The sequence below is a fragment of the Columba livia genome, chromosome 2 (assembly GCF_036013475.1).
Source record: "Columba livia isolate bColLiv1 breed racing homer chromosome 2, bColLiv1.pat.W.v2, whole genome shotgun sequence".
Classification (NCBI taxonomy): domain Eukaryota; kingdom Metazoa; phylum Chordata; class Aves; order Columbiformes; family Columbidae; genus Columba; species Columba livia.
The window spans coordinates 132,447,815-132,461,776 of NC_088603.1; the positions used below are offsets into that span (position 1 = coordinate 132,447,815).

General features: G+C 42.0%; 1 protein-coding gene across 9 annotated transcripts in view; it reads right to left on the bottom strand.

Moving 5' to 3' along the window:
- The window catches only part of PAG1 (phosphoprotein membrane anchor with glycosphingolipid microdomains 1), a 113,157-nt gene that overhangs the window by 36,356 nt on the left and 62,839 nt on the right, over positions 1 to 13,962 (bottom strand). For 5 of the 9 annotated variants that reach the window (XM_021281602.2, XM_021281605.2, XM_065053872.1 and 2 more), the window contains one exon: positions 11,092 to 11,156. The exons of 2 other annotated variants lie outside the window; for them this stretch is intronic. The gene's annotated coding sequence lies outside the window, so the exon portion shown is untranslated. The remainder of the gene's footprint in view (positions 1 to 11,091; positions 11,157 to 13,962) is intronic. 2 more of the 9 variants (XM_065053871.1, XM_065053870.1) reach the window with 1 other exon arrangement.

A 13,962-nucleotide genomic window follows, 5' to 3' on the forward strand; every position in this document is an offset into this window, starting at 1 on the left:
AGCAGCTGTTACACAACTGCTAATAGGCAAAGACAGCACTGCTGGCAAACACAGGTAAAGGCAAGGGAAAGGCAAAATGATAACGGAAAATTCAAAGATCAGCCAAAATGGATGGAGAAAAAAAAAGCCAGTTACCATGGAGCACCTCCTGGTGCCTCAGAAAGACAGTCATTTGCCCCATTTCAGGAGTCCCAGTTTATTGCACTGTGCTGGTGCTGCCCAGTGATCAAGCCTCAGGGATACTGATTTCCCCCAGTGCAGATTTCTGACTTGGCCTGATTGCCCACATTGCCGTTCTGTGGCTCTGCAGATGAGACAGGACAATCGGGAGACCATGGGTCAGAGCCACCAGCTGGGCTACAGAGCACAACAGAGCAGTAATATGGGCAGCAACTACAGCTTTCTCTCCTTTCTTCCTCTCAGCCCTTCCATAGTTTTCTCATTTTCTGTCAACGAAGTCCCAGGCGGCACTGCAGGCTCAGTGAAATGTCACACGTGTGATGTGATGGGTGGAAGTCAGCCACCCATCATGAGATGCGTGAGATGCCCATGTGTGTCTATGTGTGAATGATGTGTCTGAGCGCTCCCAGGGGCTACAAGGCAGTGAAGGTTCACAAGGGATGTGCCTGACCAGCCCATGGGGGTGCCATTTAATTGCCTAAACACGGGCAGCCAGGATCACCTGAGCTGGCTGGGGACATCTGAGCTATCTGGAGGTCTATGCAAATATGTCTATAGAGATGAGCAACTTAATGCAGGAACTGCAGAAGAATTGTGCCCTTCTGGAGTGGCAGCTGGAGGCCAAGGGGCATAGACTGTGCCATTTAAAACAGTATTCAATACCCTCTCTTTAGGCAGATGAAACCTGCATCTGGATATGGTTAGCAGAAAAGGCCCGGGACCTACAGAAAATTCTGATGCTTCTCAAATAGAGATTAGAGACTATGAAAAATGTACCAAGGCATCTCAAATGGCACCAGCGGCTTCTGGGTGGGCAGCTGAAGGTGGCCGCTGACTCTTAATAGGGCCTGAAGGAGCCTTGAAAGCACTTGCCTAAATTTAGGCGTTTTCATTTGCACTTGAATCTTTTACCAGTAATTTCATGCTTACTTTTTACACAGATACAAGCACCTTCCATCTGCAATCATTTCCTACATGAGGCTGAATGCTCTTACCACTAAATCGTTCTCAGAAAGACATAAGGATTTATGCAGGGATAAAACATTTTAGTCTAACACTTTTCTCCAAGCAGAACAACGCCTGAGCATCACACTTCTTCCAGCTGGCAGGACAAAAAAATGAACCTCTAGATTTTCAAATGTTCACTACCACAGACTCTATAATGTTTAATTATCTGATGGTGCTTAGGACTCTGGGTAGAGAAGAAAAGAAGCAAATAAAACCACATGAGTCTGGCCATCATATGAATATTTAAGACCCCTCTACTGGAGCATCAATGCATGGGCTCATATCAATGTTGCATTAAACATCCCTGTGCAGCTACAGAATGCAAATGTAAGCAGAAGATTAGCAAACAACTGTCAAAAGACCCATATTCAGGGGAAAAAAAAAGAAATTAACATTTCCCTTCATGAACATTTTTAAACAAAGTGTTCATTTCCCTCTAATTTTTCCCCATTAAAATTTTAGGTTACTGCAAAAAGACAGGTACGCAGGGAACTTTTGGCCCAATTCTGTTTCCAATGGTTCTCATAAAATAACTGCAGGCAGAATGTTGTCCCCTCTGTGGAATTTCATGCAGCTCTAGGTTTCTTTTTTTTAATGCATTAACATACAAATCGACACACTAAAATATTAAATCTGCATTAGAGGCAACTATTTGCCAACTACTTTACATAAAAGTAGAATAAATAATAAAGCCTCTTATTATCCAGTTAGAGAGACTAGGAATACTTATAAAGCTACAAGAAAATGCAGAGACTTTAAGAAAAATACAAAAGTATTCTTTCTGCAAGAGAAGGTTTCCAGGAATATAAAAACTGTAAGTCAAATCATGGACTTATTTTGTAAGCTGTTCTCACTTTGTCTCTAATACTGGTGTGCTGCTATGAAAAATAGCTAAGTGTCCTGCAGTTAGTGCTAAGCATTAGTTACCATTTTGTGAAAGTAAGCTGAAACTTAATTGTCAGCCTTCAGTGTAAACCTGCTGAGATTTAGCCTCTTCCCAGAGTAAATCTATCATACTTCAGTAAATAGATGGGATATAAATAAAGTAGGAGCTCTGCAGAGTTTAAAACAGGAATTGCCACTATATTAACAGGCTTATGGCAATGTTACTTAGAAGTATTTGTTTTAAAGTCTCAGCAGGCTTGTCCTGATGCCGATTGTGTAAAACCATCTGCCAAGCAGACAGAATCGATCTCTGAGTGTGTCCTGCTTGGTTTGTAGAATTACCTACTGTGACTAAGTACATAACTCGTTATTAAAAACAGTCAGACCTGGTCTTTCCTGAGGGTAAACTAATGTTTCTCATCATCCAAAAAAAAAAAAAAACCAAACCACACAACAAGAGATAAGAAAAAGGGACAGAATTTAAATAAGATACGTTATTTGAAAGGCTTACTCCTATGGCCTGAATCAACATGCAAATGTGGACTCCCAATCAACTTCACAAGATAATTATAATTCATAATTGGCACTTCTAAAGCATTTTCACAGAGCTGTGCAAATATTGACTAATTAGCCACAGCAGACTCCTGTGGGGTAGATGAGCAGGTACATTAACCCCCTTCTGTATCTGAGCAAATTGCTGGGGAGAAAAACCCCAAGCTTTGCCCACTGAGGGGGCTGGGGAGGTAGGGAGGTGTCCAGCCCCATGCCCCTCGCCCAGCCCATGTTGCTCCCACCCCTGGTGTGTGACCTGCTCCTTTCTTCCCGAGAACAGATGAGATGAGCTCTGTTCTAGCAGAAGTCTGGAAACAGTGGCTAAAAGTCAGTTTGTTACCCAAAGTCCTGTTAAACAAAAAGTCTAGATATTCAAATGTCAAAATAAAGCCTGAGGATTTGATACAAGTACATGCAGTATTTACATGAGAATGGTAACCTCTTCTGCTGAGAACACTCAAACAGGGATGTACTGCACAATCATGGCTTAATCCCAGAAACAAAACATTACACAGGTACTTCGAACTAATAGAAAAAGAGCTCTACATGTATGGAGTAAGACACTCCTTTACTCAAAACTCAGAGAAATCTTATTATCCACTGTGCACACCGCACAATGAAGGGTGAAGAAACCATGGAAGTCCTGATAGAGCCCCTAAGAGGCTCTACCTTCATCATGTAATAAAACACGGAAGGCAAATTTAATGTCATTAGCTTAGAAGAAGGGTCTAAAAACAGAGTGAAGATCCTTGGAGGCCACAGCATCTAGAAAACCAAATACAACACTGAATATTGCCTACATTAAATCCAGCTTTCCAATTAAACTGCCCTTAGGAAAGCAATGATTAGTCATTAGTGTCTCAAGTTTTCTGGTTTAAACCAGCAAACACTAACGATGGTTTTATTCCAGAGCTTTGTTATTAATCACCACATTTAGGGTAACAAACAGGTCTTTTCTAAGTAACTGTATTATCACAAGTTTACAACATATGCAACATACACAACATGAATAATTTTTATTTGGTGTAATCCTGCTTTGTCTATTGAAGCCATTGGTTATATGTTGCGTCTAATTTCAGCTACAATCTCTTTAGGGCAAAGATTATGTCCCCGTGGTTTTGTAAAGCCTCATTCACAGTTATGATGGCATACAAATTAAATAAATAAGGAACTGCGGGAATTTATTCTCTCTTTATCAAGAACTCACAAGTGAGGATTTACATATTTTTAAATGGATTTTATTAAGATAATATCTTCCAGACATCTGGTTCGCTTCTGTTGTTTGGAAATTGGGAAATGGCATTTAATTTAACTGCCTCAACTATCCAGGTAAAAATAACAACAGGCCAAATCAAGCCAGTGTGGTGACTGGTTGAATACTAAATTCAGCGTTATTCTACTGTGAAGCTCATTCTTCGTCCTGGTTCATGTACAACTGCTTCTGAGACAAGCATAGAACATTGACATGACAGTATTTTAACCACTGCGTTAGTTATCTAATCTGAGCAAGGTTAGACAAAACAAATATCAGGAATAGAGCAGAACTAGAGGCTCTAGTTAGCAAAATCCAGCAAGAAACACCCAAACCCAAGGATTAGGTGACTCAGGTTACAATACAACAGAAGAACAAAAAGGGCTCTGTGCTCAGAGGGTTTATATTGATGGAAAAAATGAAGGAACAGTCCAACAAAAATTACTAACATTTTCTACATCTGGCACTCTGGGCCACTTGTCCCCAACATGCTGGAGCAGGGGCTGGGGGATCACACTGCCAGTGGTAACACAGAACAGTCTTAAGCCAAAGCAAGTCTATGATAAGGCTCCATATGCTACATTTTTTTTTGTGCACACATCTTCATCCTCTCCAGGAGGAAGAGAGAAAAAATAAAGTGTCACTTTTTATGTAAAAATACGTTGATTAAAATATGCATTCGGTCTGTTCTGAGGCTTTGATGAGCAGCTCCAAGGGCCTCAGGTGACTGGTGGGCTTTCATACCTGGGGCTGGCAAATTAGTGAAAACACAGGGCAACTTTGGTCTGTACTATAGAGAATGAAGAATAGGGTGAGTGCCTCTTCTCAGGCACGTAAGCGCCCATCTACAGTAGGTAAAACACAGCAGTACTGGTATAATGAATCAGCTGCATTATCAGAAATGTCAATTGTCCTGGCTAGCCTTCTGCTCTTAGAGTCCTCCAATTTCACACACCTCTAAGGTGACAGTCTGGTCCCTACAGTCAGAGTGTGCAATTACAGATGGACATTCTCCATCCTTCAAGATACCAAGCCTGAGACATCAAGCTCATAATTTTTCTTGTTTTTCTTCTTGGTTAACAAAACTACAACCTGTAAAGGGAATAGCATGTGAGGTCAACTCTGTGCACTAGGTTGGAAAATGCACCCATTTGCACAGAGTTAATAGCATGTCCGAAAATGGCCATTCACCCTCAAAAGACATCAGCATCTCATAGCAGCTGCTCATTTTCTGAGTGCAGATGAGTGTTGGAAAAAGGTGCTGAGAGGCTTTGTCCTAGAATTACATGTCACTGTTTTAAACGTGATGTGAGGAAATTATTTTAATTGCCCACATCAGTCTAGGACTGTAATGGCCCTATATTGGTCGCCATCATAGTAGGACGGGTGCAAATGTCTTTCTCTGGCCAGGGTGTTGTTTGAGAAGAACATGTACATACCTGAATGTCAGAAAGCCTCTCTACAAAATAAAATGAAAGAAAATTGCCCCAATAAAATAACTTTGCAAAGTATTAGCTAGTAATGAGAGTTTTTGACCACAAGTCTTACATACAGCAATTCGATTTCTTGCAAGTATGAGCACTCAAAGAGCAAGAACTGCTATTTTTGAGATAAATGTTACAGTTCAAGTGTCACAAACTGTACTAGAGGCATTCACAATTGGCTGTGGGATTTAAAGAGAAAAAAAAAGACACTGTTGTAGGAAGGTTGGTGGTGATCACAGTGCTAATGACCATGAGAGAAATACAAGATTTTTTTTTTAAGCATCATTATCTAGTGGCTTTGACTGCTAATCTAAACAAGGACTATAATGCCTGCTTTAATGGGGTTTGTCTCAGTAAGGCTCCTAAATGGAATAAACTACATTAAACCCAGACAAGCTACAAAGAGAGACAAATGGCAAAACAATACACTGAAAACCTAAAGATTCTTTTAATCTACTGTTAACTGAGTTACCATCCATGGCATTTGCAGTTAACTGGGGCTGTGTAATCCATTTGCTGCACATCACAAGAAGGATGCCCCGGGCAGACCTGGGGCCTGGCAAGCTCCCTCACAGACCACTGCCATTCCCTGTGGCTCCAGGGCTGCAGGGACAGACATTAACTGATCTCAGTAGGCTACAGATTGTCCTCTTAATGTTTAGGGGATAGGGCACTGAATGCCAGGAAGATTAATTCATTGCCATCATCCTCCCTCCTTGTTCCTTTGGCCTTGCTCACCTCTCCTCTGCATGTACTGGCCCACAGCATAGCCATGCTGAATATCTTCAGCTCAGTGCCTTAAAATATCAGTTACATTTGGATCCCTCAAAATCAATTGAATGGGCTTTCCGATGTATTTGTTTTGCTGTACCTCTCACACTGAGATGGGAGGATCCTCAGCAGCAGAGGGGGGGAATGCAGACTACAGGGTGGATGACAGATTGGCCATGAGCCGGCAATGTGCGCTTGCAGCCCAGAAGGCAAATTGTATCTTGGGCTGCATCAAAAACAGCGTGGCCAGCAGGTCGAAGGAGGTGATTCTGCCCCTCTGCTCCATGCTGGTGAGAGCCCACCTGGAGCCCTGCATCCAGCTCTGGCGTCCTCAGCACAGGAAAGACATGGACCTGCTGGAGAGGGACCAGAGGAGGCCACTGAGGTGATCAGAGGGCTGTAACAGCTCTGCTATGAGGACAGGCTGAGAGAGTTGGGGTTGTTCAGCCTGGAGAAAAGAAGGCTCCAGGGAGACCTTATTGTGGCCTTTCAGTGCTTAAAAGAAGGCATTAAGAAAGATGGGGACAGACTTTTTAGCAGGGCGTGTTACTACAGGACAAGGGGTAATAGCTTCTAACTAAAAGAGGGGAGATCGAGGCTGGACATGAGGAAGAAAATTTTTACAATGAGGGTGGTGAAACACTGGCCCAGGTTGCCCAGAGAGGTGGTAGATGCCCCATCCCTGGAGACATTGAGGGCCAGGCTGGACAGGGCTCTGTGCAACCTCATCTAGTTGAAGATGTCCCTGCCCATTGCAGGGGAGTTGGACTAGATGAGCTCTGAATGTCCCTTCCAACCCAAACTATTTGATGACTCTATGATTTTAGGCAGATACTGCAGGAAGAGGTGACAATTTACAGACAAATTGACAGCCAAGGTATAGAGGCAGTGATACTCTTACATTAATTTAGAGGCAATAGCACAATGTTTCCAATGGTCCAATCTTGGAAAGCTGGATTAGCCCTTTGTTCATGGTGTACACAAAATGTAGGTTCGTGCACCTTATCTTAAGGAAATTTTCAATAAAGGTTTTTAAAAACTAAGCTGTAGCTTAGGGAACATATAATTAATTCTGTAGTTAATGGGTTCTTCCCAGTATTACAGAGAAAAAATTCCTATGGTTTGTATTGCTTTTGTAAAACGGTTGCTCTCCCGCTCTCAAGGGACTGCAAAAGGTCAGTGGTGTTGAATATACATGATTTATACAGTACTCTGGGATGAGAGGTGCTGTGCAAATATAAAATATTATTATAGCATACTCTCCTTAATTGACATATACTGAAATGGAATTGGTTGGGCCACAAGAGCAGAACTAAGAAACCAATTTAGCCTGATGATAGCAGATTGTCTGAGGCTACCGACAGACTACGACAGCGCAAATACAATTTCACCTCACAGACAGATTTACCTAATGCTGGAAGTTACTGCGTTTCATCTGGAATAGGTGATATGTGAATATGAATCTGAAAACTCTCTTACACAGAAATGACTAAACAGGCAAAGTTCACAGATTACTCTGTACTATGATGAAAAAGTGGCTTCTGAAGCAATTACAGACATGAGAGTCCCATGTAGTCCATCCACCTTCCACAGAAAAACTGTCTCACCCAAGGCAGTTCTCAAATATATGCCAGAGATGCTTGGGATGCCATGGTCTTCACGTGCTTTGCAAAGGCACCCTCAATGCACTTTTGTACTGAAGATATGCATCCTATTTATCCCTGGCTGTGATAGAGACTTCCAAGTTCCCCTTGCAGAGTTGACCCTTGAGATTTATTCACTTACAGCTATGTCCAAAGTGGCTTCCTGAAAACCAGTCTCTTAGCAAACTGAGTGAGAATGAGCTGGACTGGACTAGTGGTCCCATATCCTCTCAGGAAGCATAAATTATGCTTTCCCTCCACTTTTTAGGATCTATTCCAATTTCTCCTCCTTCTGACAACAACAGTCCATACTTTAACACTGCAATAAATAATCAGTTTGAAGTAGATTTTAAAATATTTTAACAGCTAAGGCAATGACATTATTACTCCACTTTACCGTAAATGGAAACACTCCATTCCCCCTCCCAAACAAAGACTGAGATCGCAGATCATATTCTGAATTTTTTTCAAAACCTAGGTCAAAAGATCTCACCAGCACAGCCTGTTCCCCTTCACATTATTATTCTTACTCTCACAGTTTCTTTTATCTAATTCCCTTTCTCCCTGAGGTTTACACTGTCATTCCAAACATTTTTCAACGATACTTCTCTTCCCTCCTCTTCAATTCCCTCTTTCTCATCAGCCATCTAAACCCCTTCTTCAAATAATGCTGTTTTCTTTTAGAAAAATGATGCTATGAATTCAGCACTACAAAGTAATCTGTTCCTACCTTTTTTTCTGGTGCTAAACCAAGCCATTTTAGATATTTTTTTTTTTAAATAAATAAAGCAAGCACAATACAGCACTTTAGCAAAAGTATATGAGCTTCCTGCTCCTAAATGGAAAAAATGAAGTTCTTACTTTTCAATGTATTCATGCTTTCCATGAAAACTGATACATCTGTCTGGGAGGTAAAGAAGATGTGGATTATCTGTATTTGTGAGAATAGTCGCATGAATTTATTGCATAAAATGATTGATTTTCTAGCAACAGAAGTTTTATTCAAGGATAATGTTAAAGGTATTCTCATCTATGCAAAACACTTCTCACCCATACAAAAAAATAAGGCTCTTAATTTCCTCCACACAGAAAAAAAATGCTATTGTAGTTTTCTTTTCACTGATGACTTAGGTGTTTGGTTTCTTCTACTTTCTTTAGATAATTTTTACTCTTAATAGATTTGCTCATTTGGCTACATCTAAATTGCTGTAGTAGTGGCAGACAGTGACACTCTTAGGCTACTCTATGCTGATTAATCTGTTCTCCAACTGAAAACATTTGTCATCTGGGGGCTACCCTTCCCAGTTGTCTTCCCCCGTGTTTCCAGCTCTCCCTTCCTAACAAGGACAATGACAAAAATCAGTATGGGTTTCTAACCCTGGGAATGACATTTTTAGCTCTAAAGCCTATGTGTTAGTGTAAATTTCCAGCTGTAAGAACAAAGAAATAGCAAATGTGAGGCAGATGTTAATATATTACCCATTGTTAACAATACAAGCAAAAATCAACTTTTAAAAGTCCTAGCTATTCTACTCCGTATCCTATGCTATAGCACTGTTTCTCGGGACCATATTCAGCACCAATTAAACCCCATGTCTGCTTTCCATCAAGTACCACTTGACCGTAAGTCTTCAAGCACTTACGAAGCCATCATAGGCAGCGCTAATGAGCAGCTGCTCTGAGCTCCCCAAGAGCTCTGCTTTCCTTTGAATCCACCAACTGAAAAACCCACAGCATGTCCATGAATGAAATAAGGCAGGGGTGTCAAACTCACTTTCACCCGGGGCCACATCAGCCTCGCATTCAGCCCTTGGAAGGCAACCGCAAAGCTGATGTGGCCCCCGGTGAAAGCGAGTTTGACACCCCCGAAATAAGGTGCTTCTTTGTTTTATCTAGTGTCTTTGTTGCTTCTACCGTCTTCTAACCCTTGGAAACTTCTGAATTAACTGTCCTGGCATGGTGACCACAAGTCATAGCCAGAGGCATGGAGGAGAATGGATATTCAGAGCACACTTAGAGTTTAGGTTCTCCTCCGGGGTCTCCAGCCTCCCTGTAGTTCTTAACATCTCACATCATCTCATCTGTCATCTCACATCATCCTTCCCATGGACCTCAGATTCCAATGAATCCTGGAAGTCCTTCCCACTAACATTAATAAAACAGCGACTTTTGACCATCTTGTGTCAGGCACATTTGTGTTTGTGATTCCTTTCACACTAGGCAATTCATTAAGGGCTCTGTTTTGATTACCAAAATGTGTGAACACAATTTTGTCTCTCATCTATCCAGGGTCACTCTTATGTCAGCTAATTTTTGACTGTGACATTCTTTTCCCATCCTACAAGCGAAACAGTGTTTACATTGGTTAGTTAAAATATTTACATTGCACATTCAAATGATGCGTTTTCCCAGTGACAGGGCTCTCTGTGGTATTTCCTCCTGTACCTACTACAGAGCGGAAACAGATGATTAAGATGAATATTCCTGGTGTCTCTAAACAAGCAGATTACAGAAATGAGCAGCCCAGATATACTATACTAACACTGCTGGACTTTGTAATATCCATGCGAGCTGCCTAATCTGTCTAATGCTGCTTGAAAGTCTGTCTTTTAGGCCTCCGAATCAGAAGAGCTACACAATTTCCAGTCATTTCAAATACATTCTTCATTTATTGCCTGTTTGTTTGTTCACTTGGTGCACGAGGTAAAGTAAAACAGGAGAGACACAGTTCCTTGGAGAAGAGGTAAGAATGATGCTGTTTGCCGATGATCGGTCTGCCTGTGGGTAAAAGCCTCGAGCCATGAGGTGTGTGTTTGAAGGGCTGCAGAGACAATGGGGACTCCTACCCACCAGAAGAGAGAAGTGAAGCTGAGAAGGAAAGGTGACACTAAAGCTGGCAGGGGAAGGCCATGAAGTGATGGTATTTCTGGGAATCAGAAAACACACCAGACTCTGCTATTTTAGTTTAACACTTCAAAGATTAATAAAACACTGCAAGTGATGCCGCACAGGGACCTGCTGCGCCAAGAGGTACACCAGACACATAGCATGATCCTTTCCCCAAAGGGACTGTTTGAGGCTCACAGGAGAGAAAACCTCACAAAACAGTGAAAGTCAACATCATGTAAGACATATTATCATCTACACAGTAAACAGTTCATTTTGCTCACATATTTGTTACTACTGAACATATGTAAGTCCTTCTGAGAAGAAATCAGATGCAGAGTGAAGCAACTTCTCACATGGGAAGCCTGTGGCAATGTAAAATTAGGAAGAAGAACCTAAAACCCTGGCTCTCAGTGGGGGTATTCCATACCTTACAGCACCGGCCACGCTAGTCTTCATACAGCCTCTCCCAGGGAGGAAGCAAAAGCTTCTGTGCTGAAAAAAAATGATGAAGTGCTTGTTAAGAAGTTACTGCAAAGGCTCTGCCTGTACTTACGTCCATTACTAACTCTGCTGCATCTTTTTGTTTACAGAAACATATACAATAGATGAAAGTTGACTGTGTAAGCAAAAGCTAATCTATTTTAAATTGACCCTGCCCACTTAGTGTCATATACTCTGGAGGAAATAGGTTATAAAAGTCACTGTATAAATGAGGCATGCAGCATTTAGCAAACAAACTTTAAGCAGGATAATTTAATGTGTGGGAGACATATTTGCTCCACTTTTTTAAACTAACAGTGAATGAAACTTTGTCAGTTAAAAAACAGCAGTAAAATAAAGTATCAGGCTCTACAGCAGTGTAAGTCTGTGTATTCACAATGATAAATGCCCAATTTTGATTTAACATAAAACTACATTTATCCACATATATTTTTATTTCCTGATAAGAGTGCCTATAGTAAAGCATCCAGTGAAAAAATGGGTGTGAATTGCAACCCCTTTAATTACAGGGTGTTTCAAAAAGATGGACCCAATTTCAAAGCAGTATATTTCACAATGGCAATGTTACAATTACACAAAAAATTACAAATGGTTTAATGAGTTATCAAGTAATCATTTGAAACTTTCTGCCCTGCCCTTTCAATTGGTATGAGTTTCTTTCATGGGTGGCTCATGGTTGCAGAGATATAGTGATTTCAAATTGGGTCCATCTTTTTGAAACACCCTGTATTCTGGCTCCATTTTTTTGGTTGTGTGGACAAGCTCTGATTTGGGATTTCCACATTTGCTGGTCCTTGACAAGTGCAAGAAAATCACTCTGACATATAGAATCTAATCTAGGGTCTCACTTCTCTCCCTTCTGGAGGTAATGAGTGTAAATATCTCTCATTTGTTAGATTAAAAAAAAAAAAGTACAGGTCTAAATATATTTATTACTCTAAAATGTCCCTCTTTACTGTAGCAGGTAATGTCTGCAATGTGTTTCCTTGATGAGAAAGGCATCGTTAAGATGCTGATGTCCAAATGGCCAGACCTGCGGTCCAGCATCATCCCTCCAGCCCTGCTGCCCAGCCAGGGAGCCCTCCCTCTCCCTCTCCCTCTCCCTCTCCCTCTCCCTCTCCCTCTCCCTCTCCCTCTCCCTCTCCCTCTCCCTCTCCCTCTCCCTCTCCCTCTCCCTCCCCCTCTCCCTTCTCCCTCTCCCTTCTCCCTCTCCCAGTGAGGAGGGGCACAGGGGTAAAGCCTCCCTGCAGGGACTGAACAGGCTCATGACCTGCCTGCCTGGTGCTGATGTGGCCCCACCACTGAGCAGCCTGGGGGTTGTGTACGGATCAGCAGGGCTGGGACACCCACAGGAAGGGGATGCCGCAAACCCCCAGTCCAGGATGAACCCAGGCACCACGTTTTGAGTGAGCAGTTGGCAGCCTCATGTTTTCCCATGGATAAGCCTTATTTCTTCTGGCCACCCTCGCTCGCTGTCCCATCGTGCCAGTCCCCTCATGGTCACACAGCCTGCAGCTCCCCGCCTGCGAGCAAAGCCCCGCCGGGTTTGGCAGCGGGACGTCCAGTGTGACGGGCAGCGGCTGCCGCTGTCACTAGCAGGATGTTTTCCAGAGTTTCTCCTACAAGGCAATGTGTTTATGCTTTGAAACAGTTGCTCCGTAAAGATTAGAGCTGAACAGGAGCACAAAAGCAGCATGTGCTCCTCTGGGGCTGCTATGTGCCATCGGGCGAATGGGAGGTACAAGCTGGATTCTCCCAAATTACGTGCCACGAACAGTGCTGCACTGGGAGAAAAGAGTGAAGTCCTTCAGCACACCAATTATACTGTTCTCTTTTTTACCCCTCTCAGAAAAAACACCCCCCCCCCCCCATAGCTTTCAAATGTCACTTGTGACATTAAGAGCTCCAGATCTGGGGTTGTGTTGGGGGGTCCCCAGCACAGCTGAGCCCATTCACCCCAAAAGCACGTCAATATGGCCACACAAAATGAACAACCACCGCAGCTCCAAGGCAATGCACTTACTAGACCCTGTTCGTTATCATCCTCAAATAGCAGTATGCACCCTCAAAAATATAGTTAACAATTACAGGGGACAGACTGCAATACAAACAACAAAAGACCTGGAGAAGTGCTCAAAGTATATCTTCAAACTAGAAAATTAACAGTAATTTTAAAACTACCAAAAATATCATTGAAGTAGTAAGAATATAGGAGAAATATCTGCACAAAAACATAAATTCTGTTTAGAATAGTCTGCATAATCTTAGTTATTACAAAGTGGCTGAAAAAAAAAAAAAAGCAACAACAATTATTCTTTCTGCTGAGGTGTGTGGAACAAATGTTAATTTTTTACCACTGTACAGGATGTTTTCTACCCCAGGGAGTACCTGCAGGGGAGAGGAACTGTCTCTGGTAATAGGAAGAAGTATTTACCTTGCCTAATGGCTATATGCTAATGTATTTCTATTAGCAAAATCCATTTAATATTGCATATACACAGTAGCTTTTGGCTTAAAAAGTAAGAAAGCTGGAGAAAAGACTAAATGGTCTTCTTTTCCTCTGATGGGAACACATACAGATTTTCTCATTATGGGTAACACGAACGAAGCCCACATACAGGGGAACAGACAAACTTCAATAACCCTCAGCTCCAGCACGATGCCAGCCTGAAGCTTTATTCTCCTAAGGAGTATGGCAGACTTTACAACCTCATCTCCCAGTACTATCACCCACATTTTAATTAATAACTGAATAGCAGCAATCGCTGCCACGCTACTATAAAAATAAAAACATTAC